Source organism: Copadichromis virginalis, linkage group LG13 (assembly GCF_057382275.1).
Source record: "Copadichromis virginalis isolate Kocher_CV1m ecotype Utaka linkage group LG13, C_Virginalis_male_GT1.1, whole genome shotgun sequence".
NCBI lineage: Eukaryota > Metazoa > Chordata > Actinopteri > Cichliformes > Cichlidae > Copadichromis > Copadichromis virginalis.
The window spans coordinates 6896574-6919851 of NC_140630.1; the positions used below are offsets into that span (position 1 = coordinate 6896574).

Consider the following 23278-nt stretch of genomic DNA (forward strand, 5'->3'; position numbering starts at 1 on the left):
TAAGGATGGACCGAGAGTTAAGACAGTCTTGCCTGTATTGGAAGGAACAGTTGAAAACTATCCTAGGCTTATTGTTATGATGCACAATATGATGGGGAATGAACCAGGATTCATCTGTGAGGTTTGCCTCTTCAGGAGTGAGTTTTCTTACATAACCTGCTTGTTCCAGTTTGTGTATTTCTGCATTGTACACAGCCGCTAGATCAGGATCTTTAATCAGGCGCTTCTCTGTGGACCGAAGGAGAGCCATCACTGCGTCATGGTCAGTTCGTAGTTTAGTGGAGTCTCTGCGGCGGAGCAGAGGAGTAGCATAACGAGCTACTCCATCCACCTGTACACGTTCTGTGGTTTTCTGCAGTAACTCCAGTGCCTCTTTGTCTTGTTTAGAGCGAGTTACCTCTTTCTCTGATCGAAAGGGGAGCACATCTAACTGCCACAGCTTCTCAACGTTCTGTCTTAACGCTTGAGAAAGAGATGGTAACAGGGATGTGTGCAGACATGAAGCTTCAGTAGGTAGATGTAGAAAGGTAGCTGGTCCCTGGATGGCCCAACCGAGGTTAGTGTTGACAGCAACAGGGCTGCCTAGTGGACCGACTTTGACAGGTGACAGAGGGGTGATGAGCTGGACATTATCTGAGCCTATAAGAAGCATAGGCTGCACATCCTTAAATGCTTTGATGGGAACGTCGGCCAGATGTGGATATCTCTGACGGAGTATGTCCACTGGGCAGGATTGTTTTGCCAGATTAAGTTCTTTAGCAGTGAAGACACGTCTGATGTGATGTTTGATTTGGGGAGAGCTGGGTGCACTCAGTTCAAAAGAAACCGATGCGCCTTGTAACTGTGACACCTCCTGCCTGATGGTTCGTAGTTTGAGGGACTCCTCTGTGATATTTAATTGCAGGTAATGAACCGCTGCAGATAAAACAATAGTCCGCTCTGATCCATCGTCAAGAATGGCATAGGTGGACAGAGATCGCCCATTGTTGTGGAGGGTAACTGGGACCACTTTAAGCATGACTCTGCCTGAATGAGTGACTTGGTCCAAATACACCATGCTGGAGGCTGTACTCAATGTCAGGATACTCTTGTTTGGGCGAGAGGCAGCTTCATGAAGGATCTGCAGGTGTTGTTCTCCACAGGTGGCACAAGGTTTCTTCAGATTGCAACTGTCAGGCTGGTGACTCCGACCACATCTCCAGCATCTCTTATTGTCATTAATCCATGTAATAATCTGTGTAGTACTCAGCTTACTGAAGTCAGAACAAGAACTCAAGTAATGTTCTGTACTGCTACAGAAGGGGCAGTAGGGCTTAAATTTCTCTCTTTTCTTCCCTTTCATAGGTTCTTTACTGTCAGTAGGGGCTGAAGTGGTATTAGCCGTCGGTGTTGTAGGCTTGTCAGTGCCATAGTAGACTGATGAGGATGTCTTTAATGGTCGTGATGACTTGTCTCTACGATCTGAGCGGGGTTTATCAGATATGTAGCTTTCTGTAGCCCTTCGTGATATCTGTATGGCCTGTGACTTCCTCTCCAACCACTGTGCAAAGTCAGGGAGAGTATAGGTGTTAGCTGAGTCACTCTGCAAGATGCCCTTTGCAAGACAATATTCAGCAAAACTGTCTTGATAGGAGAAGGGGAGTTTACTCAAAAGCCTGTCCACATGGGAACCACACTCTAGTTCGCTCTTAGCAGCTCCTTCCATGGAGTTTAGTAGTCCCACCAAACTACTAACTGATAGAGCACAGTCTTCAAACCCCTGTGCATCTCCAGCTTTCACTGTGGGAGCTCTCAAAATGTTGTTAATTTCACCTTGGACTAATTGGCGTGGTTGTCCATAGCGCTGCTGTAGAGCCTGCATTGCTTTACTGAAGGGCATAGTGTCATGCACATACCTCTTTGCAAGCTGAAACGCAGGAGGAAACTTTAGATGATCCAGAAGTACTTGGAATTTGTAATCCTCAGACAGGTGTGGGTGTGGTCCCAAAACTCCATCCAGACCTTTCTTCAGTAGCAGGAAATCACTCTCTTTTCCTGTGGTGAAGCGGATCAGGTTGGGTTTTGGGATGCCATAAGAAGAGGAAATAGCCATCTCCATCAAGTTCGGTCTCTGAGAGGAAAGCAGAGATGAGGAGTGTTGTGGGATGCTCTGAATTACATCATGCTGTGAACTGACAGGTGGCGGTGCAGCTGGAGCATGATGCTGATAGGTATACTGTGAGCTAACAGCAGGTGGCAGCACTGGTGTAACGTATGGCTGACTGAGAGGTGGGCCTGAAGTCCAAAGCGGATAGCCTGGAGAGGGCATGCCAGGCGGCAGCGTGACAGGGTACTGCATAGTGCCAGGGATACTAAACTGAGCAGCACTGTGTGGCACAGACCACTGTGGGGTTGATGACTGCCAATTCAGGTCTCTTTGCTGATACCAGGGAGGATGTGGCTGTTCTGTTGCTGTAGATGCAGACCGGGGTACCACTGGTGTTGGCTGAGCAGCTGATGGCATGGAAGAGTGGACGTATAGAGGGGGCTGAGGAATAGGTCGGTTAACAGGGAGAGTAGGAGCTGTTGACTGTAATATTTGAGGGTTATCAACATGATGAGCTGTGGAAGGGGAGGTCTGCTGTACAGTATGAAACTGAGGGCTAGGTATTACTGGAGATATGGGAGGGATGTTTTCTAGTCCGCCCATAGGAGGAGCTTGTGTAGGATTATTATCCACAGTTAGTAAAGGCATACTATGGCTCCGGACCTGGGTTTGTAACTGTACTTGGGGGGTTCTTTGGCCAAAGTTCAAAGACACTTGTATAGCGCTCTGTATCTCCCTCATCTGCTCCTGTACCTGGGTAACACACTGCTCCATCCTCCTTATTCTCTCCATCTCTGGTGAGCCATCGATGCCAGCGATTTGGTGTATTGGAGTAGCTGCGTTAGTGTTCGGTGGAACTGGGTTAGTCGGCTGTGGGGGATAGGTCCAGATGAAGTCATCCAGATATCTTGGAGCCCTATGTGGTCTCCTTTGCCGGGCACCTTGTTGTTCTTCATCATATCGGGATGTCGCCATGTTAGGAAATGCTGTAATTAATCCGGCTCGAAGGACCACTTGAACTGGACATGTGTGTGCTTAATAGACTGGCAAATTACAGCAGGATTTTCCTATCCTCGGTCAGAAGGCACAGGTGACTTATATGATGAAAGAGAGGGTCCACAGCAATGATAATTAGGGTTCTTTTAATCCAAACATCTCCAGAAGTGAATTCGTGTGAGTATATGTATATGTGTGTGTGGTTCTGTAAAATAACAGAAATTACAATTAGCAAACAATTAAAGTCAACCAAACTGGTCTAAATAATACAGAAAGGGTTGAACAGAAATGACTAAACACCACCCCCTGGTGGACACAAATGGGCTGCTGCACAGGGATAGACTCCATCTTTACTTTGGGCAGCTCAGTTCACAAGGGTAGCGCCATTTTGGTCAAATCAGCGTGAATATACAGTGTCTCGTGGCTACACGAACAGCTGTAAAACTCTACTAAGCATCACCCAATGTACATAGCTAAGTATATAAGTTACAACCATAGAACAAACAAATACAAGGCACTTACTTATCATTCACGCACACGCACTACACATGTTCAGTACAACAGCCCAGCTCCACCAGCGCTATCAAGGTGGACCAGCGCAAACACAAACAAGGGATGGGAGGAATGTACCATCTTAGCAGTGGTTAGAGGGGGTCCGTGGAACAGTCTATGTACACAAATCACAGGGGTTTTCTACAGTACAGATGCATACTGTGGCTTTGTGTGTTGTGTTCAATGACAATGACAAAGACAAAGACAAAGACACAAAGGAAAGAACAGGCTGCTATCACACAATGGCAGCTGAATAACAAGGCAGTTTCCTTAAATCATTACAGAGTATTTTTTCCTTTTCGTCCATCATGTCGTGCCACGTGCAGTAACCAAGTTCTGCCTGTCATCCTTTCTTTAATGATCTCCTCAATCATCAATATGTCTACATATATTAAACTTTTGCGTGGCCATATATGACATGCCCACAGCAACACACACACACACACACACACACACACACACACACACACACACACACACACACACACACACACATAAATGACTGCTATGCAGTGTTATTTTGTGGCACACTAATTCATTCATGTAATTGTGGGATGGTGTGACTTTTTGTTCTTCACACAGAAGGACTTGGAAGTGTGTGTGTTGGGTTTAGATTTTATTATTGTCATTTGTATTAGGAAATATTTAACCATATATTCTTAGAGGTGTATAATCAATTGTGTAGTGATAGGTTGTGTGATCTTTAACAGGCTGCAAAGGCTTGGTGTGTATTCCACACTAGAATGCACACCCACATCCTGGGAGCACGGGAGAGGTCGTACCTTGTCTTCATTGTTTTATGGTAGGATTAACGTAGCTACGTCTGTTCTAGTCTAAGTGCTTTTCTGTTTAGATGAACTGCTGGACTTCCTCACCGGGGGGGGTCTACCCTCTTCCTGACCAAGGATGTTTGCCTTCATGTTATATGACCCTTTGATCAGCAGTACCACACACACACACACACACACACACACACACACACACACACAGTATTCTTTGTTTACATGTATACCTATGTAAGATGCTATATGTTAATGACCCTATGCATATTCATGTAACCACAATAAAAGGAGTGCTGTGGGGAAACCTGGCTGAGAGTCTGACAGAGGTCAAGTGGTGGAACGACGCTTGGCTCCAGCCAGGTCTCCCTCATGCATGAGTAAACCAGAGAACTTTGGTGCCTTGAGTCTTGCTTTTTGCTGCGTAGCAGATTGTCCTTAACGTTCCAGCGAATAGGTTTATGCTACAAACCTATCAGTGTGCGTATGAGTTTGAATTTGTGACATGTCTCTTTCTCCCCTCACCCTCAACTGGTCATGGTAGATGACTCATCCGTCCCGAGCCTGCTTCTCCCTGTTAAAGGAGTTTTTTGTTCCCTCTGTCCCCAAGTGCTTGCTCATAGGTGGTTGTTTGATTGTTGGGTTTTTCTCTTTAAAAAACATTCTTTATATTGCAGGGTCTTTACCCTACAATATAAATCCGGTTGAGGTAACAATTGAACTGAACTGAACTCAATTGAATTGAACTGAATTTACACACACAGATACACAAAACCTTTGTGTGTGTGTGTGTGTGTGTGTGTGTGTGCCTTATTTGGATGATTTTCAGGGAATTTGTGTGTCCGTTTGTTTGCAGCAGCTCATTTGCGCTATTGCCTCTGTTGTTTATATCCTCAACTGATAGCTTTCTCTTCTAAAAAATAGGCTTCCAGTGTGTTTGTGGTGCTATTGTGTGGTCTGCCTCTTTGTCAGCATGTTAATATATGCGTGTGCATATTTGTGTGTGTGTATGTGTGTCCATTTGCCCAGCTAATTGAAAAGTGCCAGTGTTGTAAACAAGCTTAGAAAAGAGCGAACATTTGTCATGTGGCACACGGGCTCTGCACAGCAGGGCGGTGCATAGGTTTTGTGTGCCAGTGTGTGCGTTCAGGGCCTGCCAACCTCAGATGGAAGTCACTTATCTCGGGTACTTGCATCATTATATCTCCTCTCTCATCCCCTTCTCAACACGCTCATCTTTTTCCTCTCATCTCGTCACCTCTCCAGTCTTTCCTCTCCGTGATGTCCCATTGGTTGTGTTAACACGGTAATTCAGAATTTTGATGCTCTGTGTTTTTGCAAAGGTTTTTAAATTGATCAAACTGTTTACACAAACTAGATAAAATTCTGCCAGTGAAGATTTTTGCTGCGTCAAATAAACCAGTTAGCATGATATTTCATTATCCAACAATGGCCCACGCTATTATACTACTGCCAAATTATTTAATACTTTTCTCGCTGATATGTACCTTTAGAAACTCCATCCAGATGGCAGAACTGACGGAACTGAACATATCAGTTTAAAAAGAAAAGCTGTAATGACTTGAAACATATGATCAGAATATTTTTGGATTAGATTCTCAAGGATTGACCTCATAAAATGCTGAAAGAATAACAAAAATAAAGTAACCAATCCAGGCTTTTATCCACAAAACAGCTTACTGTGTAATTCACCAAGGTTGCAGAAAATGGCATGAATAATACAAAATTTTCCATTTTGTGTTTCATATACTGTGACATTGGGGTATATCAGCCTTAACTCTTAACAGCTCAATTTTAATCAATTGCATGCCATTTATTGCCCAATAATAACAACGGGTGTTTTTAAATTACATTCACAATGTATCTGAATGATATCTTACACAGTTTTGTTTGTTTTTAAAAGTACAGTTATTCTAGTCTAGGAACAATCCGATGTTTAGTAGACAAGTTTACTTTAATGCTAGCATGGTGTGTAAGAATGCTAATATTTCCCCTTCCTGTTGCAAGTACAAAATTCAAGAAATCTTGTCATTCAGATTCATTCCCAGTCATAAAATTTTCCTAAATGTCACATGAAAGATAAATGTATACAAGTACTGCTGCAACATGTTTCAAAAGTCAACATTTTAGCCTTAGTGTCACCAAATAATAAAAAATTGCTAGTGATGGTGTCACGGCTCGGGGCAGCAGCCGTGTGAAGAGTGGAAGGAGGACTCAAACGCAGCACTATTTCAGACGTGAAGGATGATTTATTGACAATACTGAACATAAAGTGGAGATGGCAAACAGAACTAAGGACGAACTAAACTGGGAGAAACTACACAAAGGAGTGGCAAACCTGAACATGAAGGGAGAACAGCAGGGAGAACACGCGCGTAAAGAGTTCGGGAGGCCGTCCACGAAGAAGGCCGTGACGGCGCGCAAAAAGTTCAGGGGGCCGGCCGTGCGGAAGGCAACGGCGGCCGCTCAGGCGATGGCGGTCCGGGGGCCGGCCGTGCGGAAGGCAACGGCGGCCGCTCAGGCGAAGAGGGTCCGGGGGCCGGCCGTGCGGAAGGCAACGGCGGCCGCTCAGGCGATGGCGGTCCGGGGGCCGGCCGTGCGGAAGGCAACGGCGGCCGCTCAGGCGATGGCGGTCCGGGGGCCGGCCGTGCGGAAGGCAACGGCGGCCAGTCAGGCGACGGCGCCCGGCCAGTAGCCTAGCCAGCGGTCTAGAAAACGGCTGTTTAGCTCCAGACCCAAACGAGGCTGGGCCAGGCGAGGCTGAAGGCACGGAAGCCGGGGCCGCAGCGGGCGAAGATGCTGAAGACGCTGCTGCAGGCGATGGTGCGGATGCTGAAGACGCTGCTGCAGGCGATGGAGCGGATGCTGAAGACGCTGCTGCAGGCGATGGTGCGGATGCTGAAGATGCAGACACGAAGGCTGGACCAGACGAGGATGCAGACACGAAGGCTGGACCAGACGAGGATGAAGCTGGGCCGGGCGAGGACGAAGCTGTAGCCGAAGCCGGGCCGGGCGAGGCTGAAGCAGAAGCTGAAGCTGGACCAGGCGAGGCTGAAACCGGGCCAGGCGTGGATGAAACCGGGCCAGGCGTGGATGAAGCTGAAGCTGGACCAGGCGAGGATGAAGCTGAAGCTGGACCAGGCGAGGATGAAGCTGGACCAGGCGAGGCTGAAGCTGGACCAGGCGAGGCTGAAGCTGAAGCTGGGCCAGGCGAAGATGAAGCTGGACCGGGCGTGGATGAAGCTGAAGCCGGACCAGGCGTGGATGAAGCTGAAGCTGGACCAGGCGAGGATGAAGCCGGGCCAGGTGAGGATGCGTCCTCAGGCTGAGGTGTGGCCGTAGCAGGCGGTAGCACTGCCGGTGGTGGTACTGCAGGAGGCGGCGCTGCAGCCACAGGTGGAGAAGCAGCCACAGGAGGCCAGACGGGCTCCTCGGGCCCCCCAGCCGACGCGGCAGCCGGTGTGGCATGAGGCCGGACGGGCTCCTCGGGCCCCCCAGCTAGCGAAGCAGGAGGCTGGACGGGCTCCTCGGGCCCCCCAGCCGAGCAAAAACAGCCGCAGAACCAGCGGGCACCGGGGCCCCCGGCACACACAAAACAAAACTAGGAGGCACGTGGGCCTCAGGCGCACATGAAACAAAACTAGGAGGCACGTGGGCCTCTGGCACACACGAAACAAAACTAGGAGGCACGTGGGCCTCTGGCACACACGAAACAAAACTAGGAGGCACGTGGGCCTCTGGCACACACGAAACAAAACTAGGAGGCACGTGGGCCTCTGGCACACACGAAACAAAACTAGGAGGCACGTGGGCCTCTGGCACACACGAAACAAAACCAAGAGGCACGTGGGCCTCTGGCACACATACAGAGGGCTGCAGCTGCGCAGAGCACTGACCCTGCTCAGGCAGTGACAGCCCGGTGCAGTTCACAGCTGGCATCTTGGCCTCCAGGGGTCCAGAGTAAGCTGAGGGCAGTAACCCAGCCTCTGGGGAAGCCCCGGAGTGAGCAACAGTCTCTAACGTTGCCAGCTTTTGAGGAACAGGTCCGTTGTAAAACAGTTCATCTCCCTGCTTAGAAACAGCGGTGGAAAAACAGTGTGAATATTGTGACTCAGCCATTAACTGAACTACGGGTTGCGGTGATGCAAGCGGTGGTGGTGGCTGAGTGGCTAACTGGAGCAGCGGCAGAACAGGTAATTGTGTCCTTGGGGAGGCTAGCGGTTGAGCTACAGACTGGGAGGCTTGTGGCTGGACACAGAACTGAGCCGGAGAATGGCGACAAAGTCCTGGCTCAGAAGGGGCGGCAGAGAAACAGTCTCTCGGTTTTACAGAGGGTTTGTACACGCCCACTTGCGAAGGATCTGTTACCACGAAGGTAGGTAAGCGACCCGTACAGTCTCCCATCCCGCTCTGAATAGCCCCAGAAAACAAAGTCCCGGAATCTGGGGAAGCCAATGCATCCCACTCACTCACCGCCTCGGGCTGCTCGAAAGTAAATGCAGACGGGGGGTGAAGTCCAAGGTCCAAAAGGAGAAACTCCCGCTCCCACGAACAGAGCGAGTCCAGAAGCCATGGGAGACCGGTCACCAGACGCTGTAGCCACCTCTCTATAGCGCGCTGGGACGTGCCACCCGGGCTTTCCAGCCACAGGTCGATCAGCTCCTGTGTGGCATCGATGAGCGTCTCCCGTAGCTCCCTGGACGGATTAAGCGCTGCTGGGTCCATCTTGTGGTCGCGTCGTACTGTCACGGCTCGGGGCAGCAGCCGTGTGAAGAGTGGAAGGAGGACTCAAACGCAGCACTATTTCAGACGTGAAGGGTGATTTATTGACAATACTGAACATAAAGTGGAGATGGCAAACAGAACTAAGGACGAACTAAACTGGGAGAAACTACACAAAGGAGTGGCAAACCTGAACATGAAGGGAGAACAGCAGGGAGAACAGCAGGGAGAGCACGCAGGGAAATTCACCGGGTACGAACACAGACGACGCGACGAGGAACAGAGGCAAACACACACTATAAGTACACAGAGAGACACTGGGAAATCACACACAGGTGGGAGACACAGCTGGACCTGATTAACCTGACGAGACAGGGGAACACTAACACCAGGGACCAATAGAGGGAGCACAAACTCAGAACCCAGTACCTAAAATCCCAAAACACAAACCATCCCAAAACAGCCCATGAATAATAAAGAGAATAATAACAATAAAGAACATAAACACAAAGTCACTGAGTCATGGCCGCAGGACCATGACAGATGGTTCAAATTATAATACCTTAACTCATAATTCTATATCTAAATACAATTATATTTTTGTGGTATGTGTTTTGAACATGATGAAAACTTTAATTTTAGCAACTGCAAAATCACAAATCCATGTCATGACAGTATACTTTGAAATAAAGAAAAGAAGAAAAGCCCTGGATTTGCTTCTCTTTCACTTTGCAGCCTTTTACTGTGTAGACTAACTAGCAATTGTAGTGCTCTCTGCCTACTTTCAGTTTTCAGGTCAAGCTTTCTCGTTGCAATCACTCTGTACCCTGAACACACATCGACATTGGTTGAGAGGGGAAAAAAGGGCTTCATTCAACAGCTGAATTATTCTGCAGACGAACTCTGTGATACTTAAAAACTACAGACCAACCCTCTGCCCTCACATATTATAAATACTGCCAGCGAGAGTTAATTAATTCTTCAGTTAAATGATGTTACACTGGACACTTTTTTACTGTTCTGACAACTGACAACTCAATTTTACTATTTTAATGAAACCTTGAATAAAAGAAAGCTTGACTGTGGGGGAATGATGATAGTGAAGAGAAAAAAAAACTTTGATAACCTAGTCTATTTTATTTATGTGGAAGAATGGCAAATTAAACTTTTGAAGTATTTATATTAAAGAATCACTGTAGAGTAACTATGAAGAACAAAGGTCAGACTTTACATAAAGAAAAAGAAAAATTACCATGACTTCCAAGTGAAATGTATTCTACATTTACCAAACTTTACCAGGTGAATGGTAAGTAACATATTGATAAGTAACATAGCAACATACAACATTGGGGGGTATACTATAAATTCAAATGGTATAATGTATTAATATTGTCAGGCTTGTTATTGTCCACGCCACATCCTTTTAGTCTGTTTGAAGGTCAGTGGAACATAGACCTCGCTCCAGGTCAGTTCTTGGTTTGGTTTGCTTAGTTTTTTGTACAGAATTCATTAAGAAATCGTTAGAAATCATGACGACTTGATTAAAGCGAGTGAGGGCTGAATGATATAAGAAGAAATGCAGAATTTTTAGCTTCTTTAATGTGTCTATTTGTTTGTCTGTTTATTTTTAAAATGATCATGACACTTTTAGGTATTGTTTTGTTCATTTCACCTACAACTCTACATTGGTTAGATTAATTTATTCATTTTCTGATTTTGCATCTTTTAGAGGTGCATTCCATGTGCAAGGACACAAGTTTAACAGGGTATTTATTGGTTTGCACTGAATGCATTATTTGATCTTAAAACTATTATTTAGTCTTTCAAAGATGGTTGCACACGGAAATACAATAAAGGTTAAACACAGCATATGAGATCTTTTGAGGTTTTGTCGTGACGTGACTGCGTTGGAGAAGTGCCATTCAAGGTGACAATGTGAAATCAGTCGTGAAAAAAAAAGTATTTCTCGACTGCTTACAAGTGGTCGCTGGAAGCTGACTGTCACTGTACTAGGTCTGTGACCCAGTGTTTTGTGTATTTTAGTTTTTTACTTTGATTATTATATTTTTTCCATGTGTCCTGTTATATTTTGAAAGAGTCTTGTGTTCTTTGTTCATTTTGTTTAGTTTCACTTCGCCTGTAGCATCATTAGGTTCATGTTTATCAGCTGTTTCCTCATGTATTTTCACTCCCCCTAATCACCCTTGTGTGTTTTTAGTCAGTCTGTTTCTGTTCAGTTATTGCCACGTCGTCTGTTATCCACACCAGAGACTTCATAGGTTTTCCTCATTGTGTCACTGTGTTTCATAGAATTCCTAGTTTACTCAGTGCTCATAGTTTTTCATATTTTTTCACTGAGTTTCATAATCATTTAGTTAACACAGTGTTCATAGTCTTCTTAGTTTTCCTAGTTTCATGTTTTTCTTGTGCTATCAGCCACAATAAAGGCTCGCCTTGTGTTCCTCTGGGTCTACTTCAGGGTCCTGTTTCTTAAACCATTGGCGCACCCCGCCATTCATACAGACCTACAGACCAGTCAGTGACCTTGATTGCAACTTCTTTGCAACCAGTTTCACCCATCTATAGCCAGTACCCTCCAGATTTTTCCATAGCAGCCGGTGATTGAATCAGATCCAATATGGCGGACAACTCTTGAACAATGTGTGTATGGTATCACATGAGAAACCTAAATTGTTCAGTGTTCCTATGGAACAATTTGGTTATGACCTGTGAGTTTACCCAAAATTTTCTATTGTGAACATGATACAAAAACATATGGAAAAAGTAATGATGATATGATATATATATATATATATATAATTTGGGGCGGCTGACATTGGGTCGAAGGCAGGGGCCACGCCGAGCATGTTGCCAGTCCATCGCAGCGTCAAACGGGAAAGAGAGAGATTTTTTTTTTATTTCATTGTGATTCATTTTTGTAGTCAATGAGAAGTTTATGCTATAGTTCACAAAAATCACCAACATATTAGTGTGGGAAGAATCAGCATTCAGTTTATCATTTGATTTCCCCCCCCTACCGCAACATAACATTTTGTACAGGTATTCTGGTATTTCATTTGATCAGTATAACAGAGGTAAAAGACTGAAACTCAGCATAAGTTTATTTGCATGTGTGTGTGTCCTCTTTGTTACCAGGGAAAGCAATCTAAATGGAGATGGTTCCTTCCCCCTTTTAGAGACACAAAAAAATCTGACTACAAAATGAATGCAATCACAATTTCCTCCTGCCCTCCCTCTCCCCTCCTTCCTCCTTTCTCTTACACTTCCTCCTCCTTTGTATTATTTTCCCTTTGTCTGTCTGCTGTACATATTTAGATGTATGGCTCTGCAGAGATCTATACTCATATGAATGCAAGCTAGAAAGAAATATCAGCTACTTTAAAGTTTTTCTTCAAGTACAAGGAAGGCATTTCATTGGGGAACTTGCACCAAGTACAGGTGTGTGTGTGTGTGTGAAGAGGTTGGGTATACAGAATGCTCTCGTAAGAGAGTAGCAAATACCAAGAAAAAAATCGAGCTGTTCTTTCATGACACCAGTATGAGAAGCACTACGTGTTCTTTAATTTCTTGCAACCACCAAATCTCTTTCTGTGCTGTATGTGAAGGACTTTCAGCTGAACACAATCTAACTCCAAATGCAAGTGCATAATCAGATGTACACACAGGGACAGATGATTTTGTCATGTTCCTGTCAGCTACTACTGCAAATGGAAAAACTGGCTATTTATTCATTCTGACCACTATAGCATGAGTGGTTCAGTGCGTCACCAAGACTGTCACCTTTTATTTTTCACTTCATTTATCTTTTTCAGGCCCTGGAGCACATCACTAAAATAAGTTCTAAGATTATACCTCCATGTTGGGAAGAATCACACAGGGCAGTGAGGAGAAGTGCAGCAGTCAAATGAACAATCACCTGCAGGTTAGTTACTCCTGTCTGTGTCCAGAGTTGGCATTGAAATACTGAAAGTGGAAGTAGCATGAAGTATTAAAGTGTGTGAGACTGTTTCTCACATGCTCTTATGAAAACATCAAGTTATTTCAACTTTTTGTTTTACCAGGCACAAGATTGCAAGATTGGAAAGCATGGACTGAGGGCCAATAATTCATGCTGGTAAAAGGTAAAGAAACGAAAGCATTTATGCAATATACCACTGATGTTTTGTGCAACATTTTCCCAGAATTTAGTATAATCACAAAAAAAACATAAAAGAAAAAGTGCATTGTTATGTGGTTGCATTGCTTTAAATAATCTTATTTATAATCTGGTATTCAGTAACCATTTATAGCAAATGGTGCAAAGCAACATAATTGCTTTTTAATAATAATAATACTAATAATACGTATTGGTAGGGACCAACAGAAACAATTCTAAATGTATTTGGCAATACAAACATGTTTGTTCTAAAGGGTCTGGCTACTTCCCACGATTCAAAAATATGAATGTTATGTTAAATGGCAACCGGGGAAATTCTGTCAGTCGGGCGCCCTTTGGGTCATAACTTGAAAAAATTGACCTATAATAATTGCATGTCTGTAATTGTATGTCTAAGTTATTCTGCTAGTGGATTACTTAAATATATCAGAAAATACAAGTTTGCACCTCAGGCATGAAATCACAGTCATTAGTGAGGATTTATATCTCACTAAAATCCTTTTGAGGTCAACCCAGTTACAAATAATTTGAATCACATGTAATTGTGATTTGAAAAGACACTTAAGTACATTTTTACCACTATACTGGCAAAGCAACAGAAGGTGCAGATGGTTACACCTGCTGATGATCAGTTAATCAATTGTGTTTTATTAACAGCACCGGTCTGTTGCTTACTCTTCTAGTTCCTATGGTACTCATTAAGGGTATAGCTGCATAAAGTCCCTTGTAGTGATGGGATTTCCGGCTCGGCTCACTCTTTTGGCTCCGAACCGGCTCTTCGGGTTGTTTTGTTGCTTTAATTTATTTATTATTAACAATAATATAAAATTATGCACAAAAGGAATCACTAATGTAAAAAAAGTGGTTTTATTTATATATGTTTATATTTAAATATATACAGTGGCCCTTAGAGACAAAACACGTACAAACTCCAAAACACATTTCTAGCGTTAACTGAACTTCCAAAACAGAGCTACCTAGATCACTTAAATTACACAATTGAAAGCATATGTGTATTGTTTGTGTATTTATACACAAGCATTCATATATATTCAAATAATTTAAAAAATGTTAATTTACCTGTTACTACCACACGCCAAATCCGGTCGTTGGTACTTGCTGGCTTGTGTAGCCTCTAGGTAACAAAAGCTCAACACTGCGCCCAGCATCCTGGAGCACTTCTTTTGTCTTTTCTACATGTTTTGAGTTTTTATGTGCTTCTGAGTTTTTACGTGTTTTGGAGTTTTTACATGCTTTGTCTCTAGGGGCCACCGTAAATATAATTTTATTTATTCACTCCACATGAAATGTAATAAATAAATCATATAATAAAAAAACCAACTATTCACATTTCAACTTTTAACTATTTAAATTTTCAGCTTTTTCCTTTTAAAGACATTTAAAGTGAAACAACACAAAACACTGCAAACAACAACACAATTAAATATAAATTAAAATATGAAAACAAAAAGAAGATGCACATTCTCTGTCATATAGGCCTGCACGAATAAACTTTCTGAATCCTTTATCATCCGCAACTGAAAATAGTTGTGGATGATTACTATACCTTTCTAGTGTGATGTTGTTGTCCCTGGCTCTCTTTCTCTGTCTCTCCGGCTCTGTTCCTGTGCTACTGCGAGTGTAACTACCGCCCCTCCCCCCTCTTCCCAGCGCAAAGCACAAGACTCGCGTGCGGAGTGAAGCGGAAAAAAAGTGCGAGACAGAAGGTGAGAGAAAGAAAAAACAAAACAAACCCACGGCTTGCGATCTTTGACGTTGTTCACGTCAAAGATACGGCTCTAAGAGCCATTTCGTTCGCAACCGACACATCACTAGTCCCTTGAAAACATAACTTTACAAATGACTACATCAAATATCTCTATCACTTAAGTTAATTTGTGTTCTTTTTTTTCCCTGCTTCAGTGTCAATTCCCCACTATTCCTAACATATTTTGGCAGGGATAGCTCAGTAGGTAAAGTGGTCACCCCATGATCGGAAGGTCGGCGGTTCGAATCCACTTAACGGCTACCCTGAGGTACCCCTGAGCAAGGTACCGTCCCTACACACTGCTCCCCGGGCGCCTGCTTAGTGGGCTGCCCACTGCTTCACTGAGTGAATGGGTCAAATGCAGAGAAAAACAAGTAATTTCCCCATGGGGATCAATAAAGTATCCATTATTATTATTATTATTATCATTATATTTTCCAGGTACACACCGGCTCACTCCTTGGCGGCCGCTTATCGGGGCCTGGAGCCTGGGGCTCGCTCGGGCCACTTCGGAGGTGGGGTGCCCCCGGCCTCTCGGCCTGGGGCTCGGTCACTCAGGCGCAGCTGGCTGCCGGCGGAGGTCACGGGCGCGTCACTGCAACTCCCCCTGGCTTCTGCTCCGCGGCTGCTGAGTGAGCCCTCATCTGGGACTCTCCTCAGCTCTTTCCGGGACAGTGGCGCAGCTGCCCCTCTGTTGGTCTTCCTTGGTCTCTTGTGTTCTGGGGGCCTCTGGATGTCTGGAGTTTTGATCTCCTCCACACCTGCTTCACGCCCTGGAGGACGGGGCTGTGGCCCCCCCACACCCTCTAGCAGATTATTACATGAAGGAACCTTTTAAAAAAACAAAAAACAAGCGCGTCCATGCTCACAGGTGTACACACGGGTGATCACACCCACAAACTACACCCTTTTTGGCTCCTACCTCAAAGCACACTGTGTTCTGTTGATCTTATGTGCTGCAGAATAATGTTTAATATTTAGTATTTACTGTCATATTCCCATATATCATTGTGATGTTGTTTATTCTATTACTCTTGTTCTCTACTGCTTGCTTTCTTTTTTCTTTCTCAGCAGGTGATCCAGGTGATTGATATATGCATTTTTTTTTCTCTGCCCGTTCTGTTGGTTTTTGTCTTTTGCCCTTCTCCCCCGTCCCTCTTCTCAGCTGTTTCTCTTTCCCTCTTTCTTTCTCCCCTTCTTTCCCCCAGTCAAGTCTGTCCCGTATTCAGTAAGTGAAAATAAAATAAACAATAAAAGGTGAATCAAATGGACCATTACGGCAAGGCTGGGATGGTCAGTTTGGTAAAGTAAATCCGTTGGGCATCTTTCTTTGCCTTTAGACAACAATTCTGATGGCAAAAGAGCCAAACGGGACAGGCCAAAAAAAAAAAAAAAAAAAAAAAAAGTTAATTTGTGTTCTTTTTTTTCCCTGCTTCAGTGTCAATTCCCCACTATTACTAACATATTTTGGCAGGGATAGCTCAGTAGGTAAAGTGGTCGCCCCATGATCGGAAGGTCGGCGGTTCGAATCCACTTAACAGCTACCCTGAGGTACCCCTGAGCAAGGTACCGTCCCTACACACTGCTCCCCGGGCGCCTGCTTAGTGGGCTGCCCACTGCTTCACTGAGTGAATGGGTCAAATGCAGAGAAAAACAAGTAATTTCCCCATGGGGATCAATAAAGTATCCATTATTATTATTATTATCATTATATTTTCCACTCTCTCTGCATTTCCATTCCATCTTGCTCTGTAACATCTTTGCCCCTGTGCCGCTGATTTTGCCACATGGCTAGTCAGGAAATATAGAACATAAAATAGAGGCAAAAAGTGAGGCAAAATCTCACTTATACATACAACAGAGTTAAATTGTCGAGCCTAACAAGTTCAATTTGTCTTTTTTTGTTGCCTTAAGAATATTTAATTTCACCTCAAAAAACAATTTCCCTCGGGATAAATAAAGTATTATCAATCAATCATTAAAGATTTCTTTTTAATATGTCCGCAACTTGCACATCTCATGAGAGTTAGAGGTTAAGCATCACTATGGTCTTTAAATGCAATAGCTGTTAAACTGTGTCTGTAAGAATGCACCTACAGATGAGCTTATTTGTTTTTTGTTTTTGTTTTGGAGCCATCTTTTTCTTGTGTTATCTTTTGTCAACCAAAGTCAATCAAAATACCAGACATTGTCTCAAAATGTTAGATTGAATTCAATTGTAGCCTCAAGATAAAGATGCTTTGCAGTCTCACAAAAAGTGTGACATCTGTGATCCAGTCACAAATTGATGCAAGTACTAGGCTGAAGAAGACACAAATGATTCCCAGATTTAGTGGTGGTCTGGGTCACATACATGTGGAAGTACAAACTTGCAATTGTATGCCTCTTCCAACCACTAAAACTATTGTTTACGTCCATGTTGGTTCAGAGCTGTAATATAAATATAAGTGTCAACAATTTAGTCTCTAACCTAATGTGAAATGTAACTTGATTTGTCTCTTTTGTTCTGGAGTTATGCCACGTGTGAACGTCTGTGCTTGGATCATCCTCAGCCCTCTCACACCCTTTGATGACTGAGTAGGTAAAATAGCAGTTTGCAGAAAACAATCATTCATCGTGACAAAATGGTTTGAAAACTGAAATAATGTCATGTATGTAGACACTGATGCCATATGGACTTGAACAACAATAGTCAGTTTAGTATTACTAAACATTAAATAACATTCATGACCTGACGGTTTACTAATGTCTGAACTTGTCTTTACTCAAACCTTATTTCCTGTCACACAGACTTTTTCTGTCTGCCTGACACAGGTGTAGCGATACATTTGAGTAACTCATTGGCATTCAGCAGGCTGGTGGAGCTGACGAGGTTTATTAAAGGGATCTGGAGCCTGATGCAGTCTCCCTTCATTAACCTCAATAGTACCTCAGACAGGTTATCTGGTAGACACACAAACACACACATGCAAATGACAGAAGAATGAGGGATGTGCAAAGACAAGGTATGGAAGAGAAACAAAAGCGATGCTGACATAAACAAATAGTGGATTTAGAGGAAGCAAACACTGAAGCACTGAAGGTAAATTGTGTATTTGAGTCAGATTGAAGTGAAACCTTCTAGAAAGAAAACAGTTAAGAATGAATGTAGCCTTTGTATGTTCATGGGCAGCTTGTGGTTCTACTGATATTTACTGCAGTCACAAAGTACCTTATTTTTGTCATTTGGCTGCAGTTTGTCCTGTGCCTACCAACTTGATTACACCATGATTAGTTGTACATTTTTTCACCATTTAGAAGCATTGACCTGAGATCTACATCGGGGTAGTCTCATTCTCAAGTCATCCCTCATGGTTGGTTGATCGGGACTTCTTGACATGATATTTTAACATGATAGTCCCCTTTAGCATCATTTTCTTTCTCATTTCATTTGGTTAGTTCAGACTTCTAGGCAGCACTATTGAAATTCATTATTATTGGGTTGCACTAAAAGCTCCTTGAAAAGCCCTATAGTTTCAAAAGTAAAATGGGAGGGAGAGCCTTCAGTTTACTGGTCCCTCTTCTATGGAACCAGCTTCCAATTTAGATATGGGAGACATACACTATCTCTACTTTTAAGATTTGGCTTAAAATTCCCATTTTTCATAAGGCTGGATCAGTTGACCCCAAATCCTCCCTTAGTTACGTGGCCATAGGTTTAGGCTGCTGGGGGATTCTCATGATGCTCTGAGTGTTTCTTCTTCAGTTACTTTCTCACTCACTGTGTGTTTATACACCTCTGCATTTATCGATTACTTATTCTTAATCGCTCGCCAAAGAGCTTGCTCATAGGGGGCCATATGATTGGGGTTTTCTGTTTTCTTTGTGTTATTGTAGGGTGTTTACTTCACAATGTAAAGCGCCTTAATGCAACTGTTTTGGTGATTTTGAGCTGTATAAATAAAATTTAATTGAATAGTCAGATTAACACCTACATTATCTGCATAAATCAAATTACAGTGTATAACAAGCACTGCAGATGCTCATATTACTTCTCTGTTCTTTCCTGGTCACATACACACTGTGTCTTGTTAGCTTCATTAGTCAAGTTAAGTCTGTCTCCTTTTTTTCTTTCTGATCATACTGACACATAAATATGCTCACACTGTACAACATGCTGACAAATCAGGTCTGACACTTACTGGGTCAGCTTCTCAGGCTGTCAACAGACAGATACAAAGACACAGACAAATACACACCTGCCCACTACTGTTCATAACACACATTAATGCATACAACGGCAAAACATCAAACATATAATTCCCATCCCTTGCTGACACACATACACACATCCACCGTGTCTGCGTCCCTATGTCTCATCTTGTTAGCTTTGTTATCCAGGCTAATTGACAGTTCATTACCAGGTTGTTCTCTTCACACCAAGAGCCACTGGCAGCTCCAAGCTTTTTTTTAATGGAGCTACAGGCTGCATTTTCAAACAGCATATTTTAATTCTAGTTGGCTGTTTTGCAAAAAGTCATAGTGCTACTTGAGACCCTTACCCAGACCTTTTTCTTGCGATTTTCATCCATCTGGGGAAGTTAAAAAGAAAAAAACGGAAAGACAATTCTGATAATCGCTATCATTATGTTACACAATAATGGAAACTGAATGAGTATAAACACAAGTTTTTAGCTGTGTTTTCTAGTCTGCGCAGTTAACACTGCCAGGCAAGAGTTTGGAAGTGTATAAAATATCTTCAGATCAAACTTTATTTTCTAATTATGTTACACTAAAACAACATTGTGCTCGGAATAACCACTTCCTTACAGTTTTTTCTAACTTTTTGTTTGGAGCTTTAGTAGATCGGTCATGTAATAGAATCTGAGATAACAAAAAACTGAGCTTAGAGAAAACTCTACAGAAAGTTTCGACACCAGACCTGCACATAGCAATCTTGTTCAGAGCATGTGTTTAATCTAATTTTTGACAATTTGAAGTGTTGTTTTAATTTGCAGTGACACTCTACATCTGTTTTTATTATATATGTCTATATATAACAAATATCTGTAACTAGACAACATTTGCCATTTATCCTAAATTAATTATGGAAACTTGGTAAAGGAAACTGACACATAGATTTTGGGATCATATCCATCTCCCCATCAGTCTGTGCCTAAAAGGTTCCCTTCCTTGCCCATCGCCTGACCCTGCTCTTTCTGCCCTTCATTTCTACAACAGGTCACACCTGTCTTACAATGGATATGTACCAGCCCCTCCACTTCCATTTGCCTTGTTAATCACTTACAAACAGAATATCAGTAATAAAAAGACAGCTTATATTTATTCATTTATTTCAAATTCCAAAATGGCAGGTTTGACAGTCATTGGATTTCACAACTTCTGGCCAGCTTTTCTCTTCTTTGTTGGTATTACTTGTGTGTAAGTACTCATTGAGATGTAATTTGTCTTAAAAGTTGAAAAGTAAAACCAAACTCAATACTAATGTCTGGGAGCATAAAGCTTCGAAATAATTTCAGTCTGAAACCATTGAAGCCCCACAGTGTCTGCAATGAAAATTAATGTAGTCTTTTTCTTCTTCTTTTTTTTTTTTTAAGCATGTGTGCTTCAGTGCATTTTGGATCAATTACTAATGAAATTTCCATACTCAGAGGCCTTCTGGGAAAATTCAGTGGTTCCCTCTCTTTGTAAGAGTATTTCCTCCCCCATATTTTCATATCCATATATATATATATATATATATATATATATATATATATATATATATATATATATATATATATATATATATATATATATATATATATATAACATGCATACACACACATATTGAATTAGCTTGCAGGGTTGCTCCATCAATGTCTTTCATCTTACAGACGTGATTCAATGTTGTATGCTTGTCCACATAATGAAAACCCCAAAAAAAGTTCTGCAGTAGTACAAATCCAAACCTCAATTAAGTATAACAAGTATGTCTGTGTTTGCAAAGTAGTTTTCTTGTCAGACAAAACAGCTGAGCTGATGTTATTGCTGTTGTAATTACACTTGAGCTCACAGGGAGCCGCTGGTTAAACTCTTACAAGCTGAGAGTGAAAGCTGAGGGGAAAGAGACATCAGAACAACACGAAACTGTCACCCCGCAATGTTGTCACCAAGAGAAGCACAGAGAATGTGTATTGGGGGAAATCAAGGTCATCACAATGCATCATTATTAAACCTAGCCATTGAAAAAGAAAAAAAAAATACAAAGCAGCACAGAATCGTCAGTGATATACCAGGCAGCATTTTTTTTTTCAGTGGTACAGCTATTTAAGCATGTGTGAATGGAATCTGGATGGAAAATGGATTCTCCCAAAAATCTGCATGGTTTTGCGTGTCTCCATGAAAACATGTAATCATAGAGGAGAAGATCGTGAAATTAAAACTAAACATTTCAGACCAGTATTGTCTCATTTTTTTCATTTTACACATGAATGAATGAATGAATGAATAAGCAGGCTTTTGCTTAGCCTTCTAGGATGTGCAGAGGATCACACAGCTTGGGAATCATCCCTTAGTTAATCTTATTAATCTTAAAGATCCTTTTCTTTCTTTTACCCTATACTTGCATTGCTGTGGGGGGGGGGGGGCTTTTGCCAGTTGCTGATATTCAACTGTATTAACTGCATTGCAAGGCAGCTACATGTTAGTGTTACTGTCATTGCAGTGACCTTGCCAGTTAGATTGGAAGGTGTAGAGCCACAGCTACTTGTATGTCCTCAGCCGATCTATATATGTAATTAAGGATTGCCGCAGGTGATTACCTGTCTATATATATATATATATATATATATATACATACTGTAGCAGTCAGTCCTTCAACTGGACCATGATTACTATACATGGCTGTATTGATAGATCCATCTATAAAATATCACGGTAACCTCAACAGTTTTGCATTATGTAACCAGATCACTTGTGTCTTCTACAAGCTGTTACGTCACACATGATCAGCTTTAACAATTAACAAAGGGGATCCTAAAAAGGAACCCGACTGAGCATAACAACCTTCGTCATGTTCCATTTTATTTAATAAATACGTTGTTTATTTTCCCCCAAGGGCTACTGGCTCAGACCAACACTCATTAAAGCTTCTTCATGCAGGATGTCAATTATTAATTCTCTCATTTATGACCATCTATTAGAATGCATGGCTCATAGCACACAGGAGAGACTGTGGCAGGTTTTGTGAATACATTTCACAGAACAAACGGTTTTCAATAAAAGGGACTTTTGGCCTTTGAAAAAGCCTTTCATAACACTGTCCCTCTTGTAGAATGCTGTTGAAAAATAAGCTGGGATGTAAGATGACTCCGTTTGAATTGATGGTAACCTACTGCAAAAAAAATAAACACGGAAATAGAAGGGGGTGGATCATGGATTACATAAAGAAGATGTCTTGCTCTTTTGGCATCTCAACAAATTGTGCCAAATTGGAACAAGCAATATTTATACATAATAATACAAATGATACTAATAAGAAGTCATATACATAAATACTGTATGTAAAAGGTCAAGTTTTTGAACTTCATATATTGGCTGCATCTCATTATATTTCTCTTAATAATACAAGCAAACTATCTCCCCAGGGTACAAACTAGTGGTGTATGTGCACAAAACAAACAAATTAAACAAATGAAAGATAATAACTGGGGTTTCTTTGCATCTGGTATCGTGTTTTTTCTCAATGAGAGCCTCTCAGTCTAAGGAAAGAAAACTTCCAGAGTGGACGAGGTTTCACCAATTACTTCACAGCCTTTAACTGTGCAAACATTTTAGCATCACTGTGTCATCACCAGAATCAAAATTGGGAAAAACAAACAAAAAAGGGCATCAAAACATACTTAATCCAAACCAGAAGTAAAATTGATTTTGGATAATTAGTTGAACGGCCTTTTGAACATATGGAATATTAAATTCAGTGGTAGGAGCTATCAAGGTTCGTATCCACGTGCCACACCACAGAGTCCCCTTTCATTCTGTGAAAGTTCAAAGTGTGTCTCAATTTCAAGATAATATTTCACAGTTATCGCATTTTTTAAAGTACATGGACTTCTTATAGGTTACTTCTGACCCCTGTTTAACCCCCATAAATCCCTGTTGAATGCGACAATGGTGTCAGACTTCTGAATAAGCAC

The 23278-nt window shown here is 42.4% G+C and overlaps 1 long non-coding RNA gene across 1 annotated transcript in view; it reads left to right on the top strand.

Moving 5' to 3' along the window:
- Positions 1-15526, top strand: part of LOC146695153 (uncharacterized) — a 48617-nt gene extending 33091 nt beyond the window's left edge. Inside the window, exons 2-5 of the long non-coding RNA XR_014923535.1 lie at positions 12990-13099; positions 13239-13298; positions 15005-15060; positions 15293-15526. This is a non-coding gene — a long non-coding RNA (uncharacterized LOC146695153). The remainder of the gene's footprint in view (positions 1-12989; positions 13100-13238; positions 13299-15004; positions 15061-15292) is intronic.
- The last annotated feature ends 7752 nt before the right edge of the window (positions 15527-23278 follow it).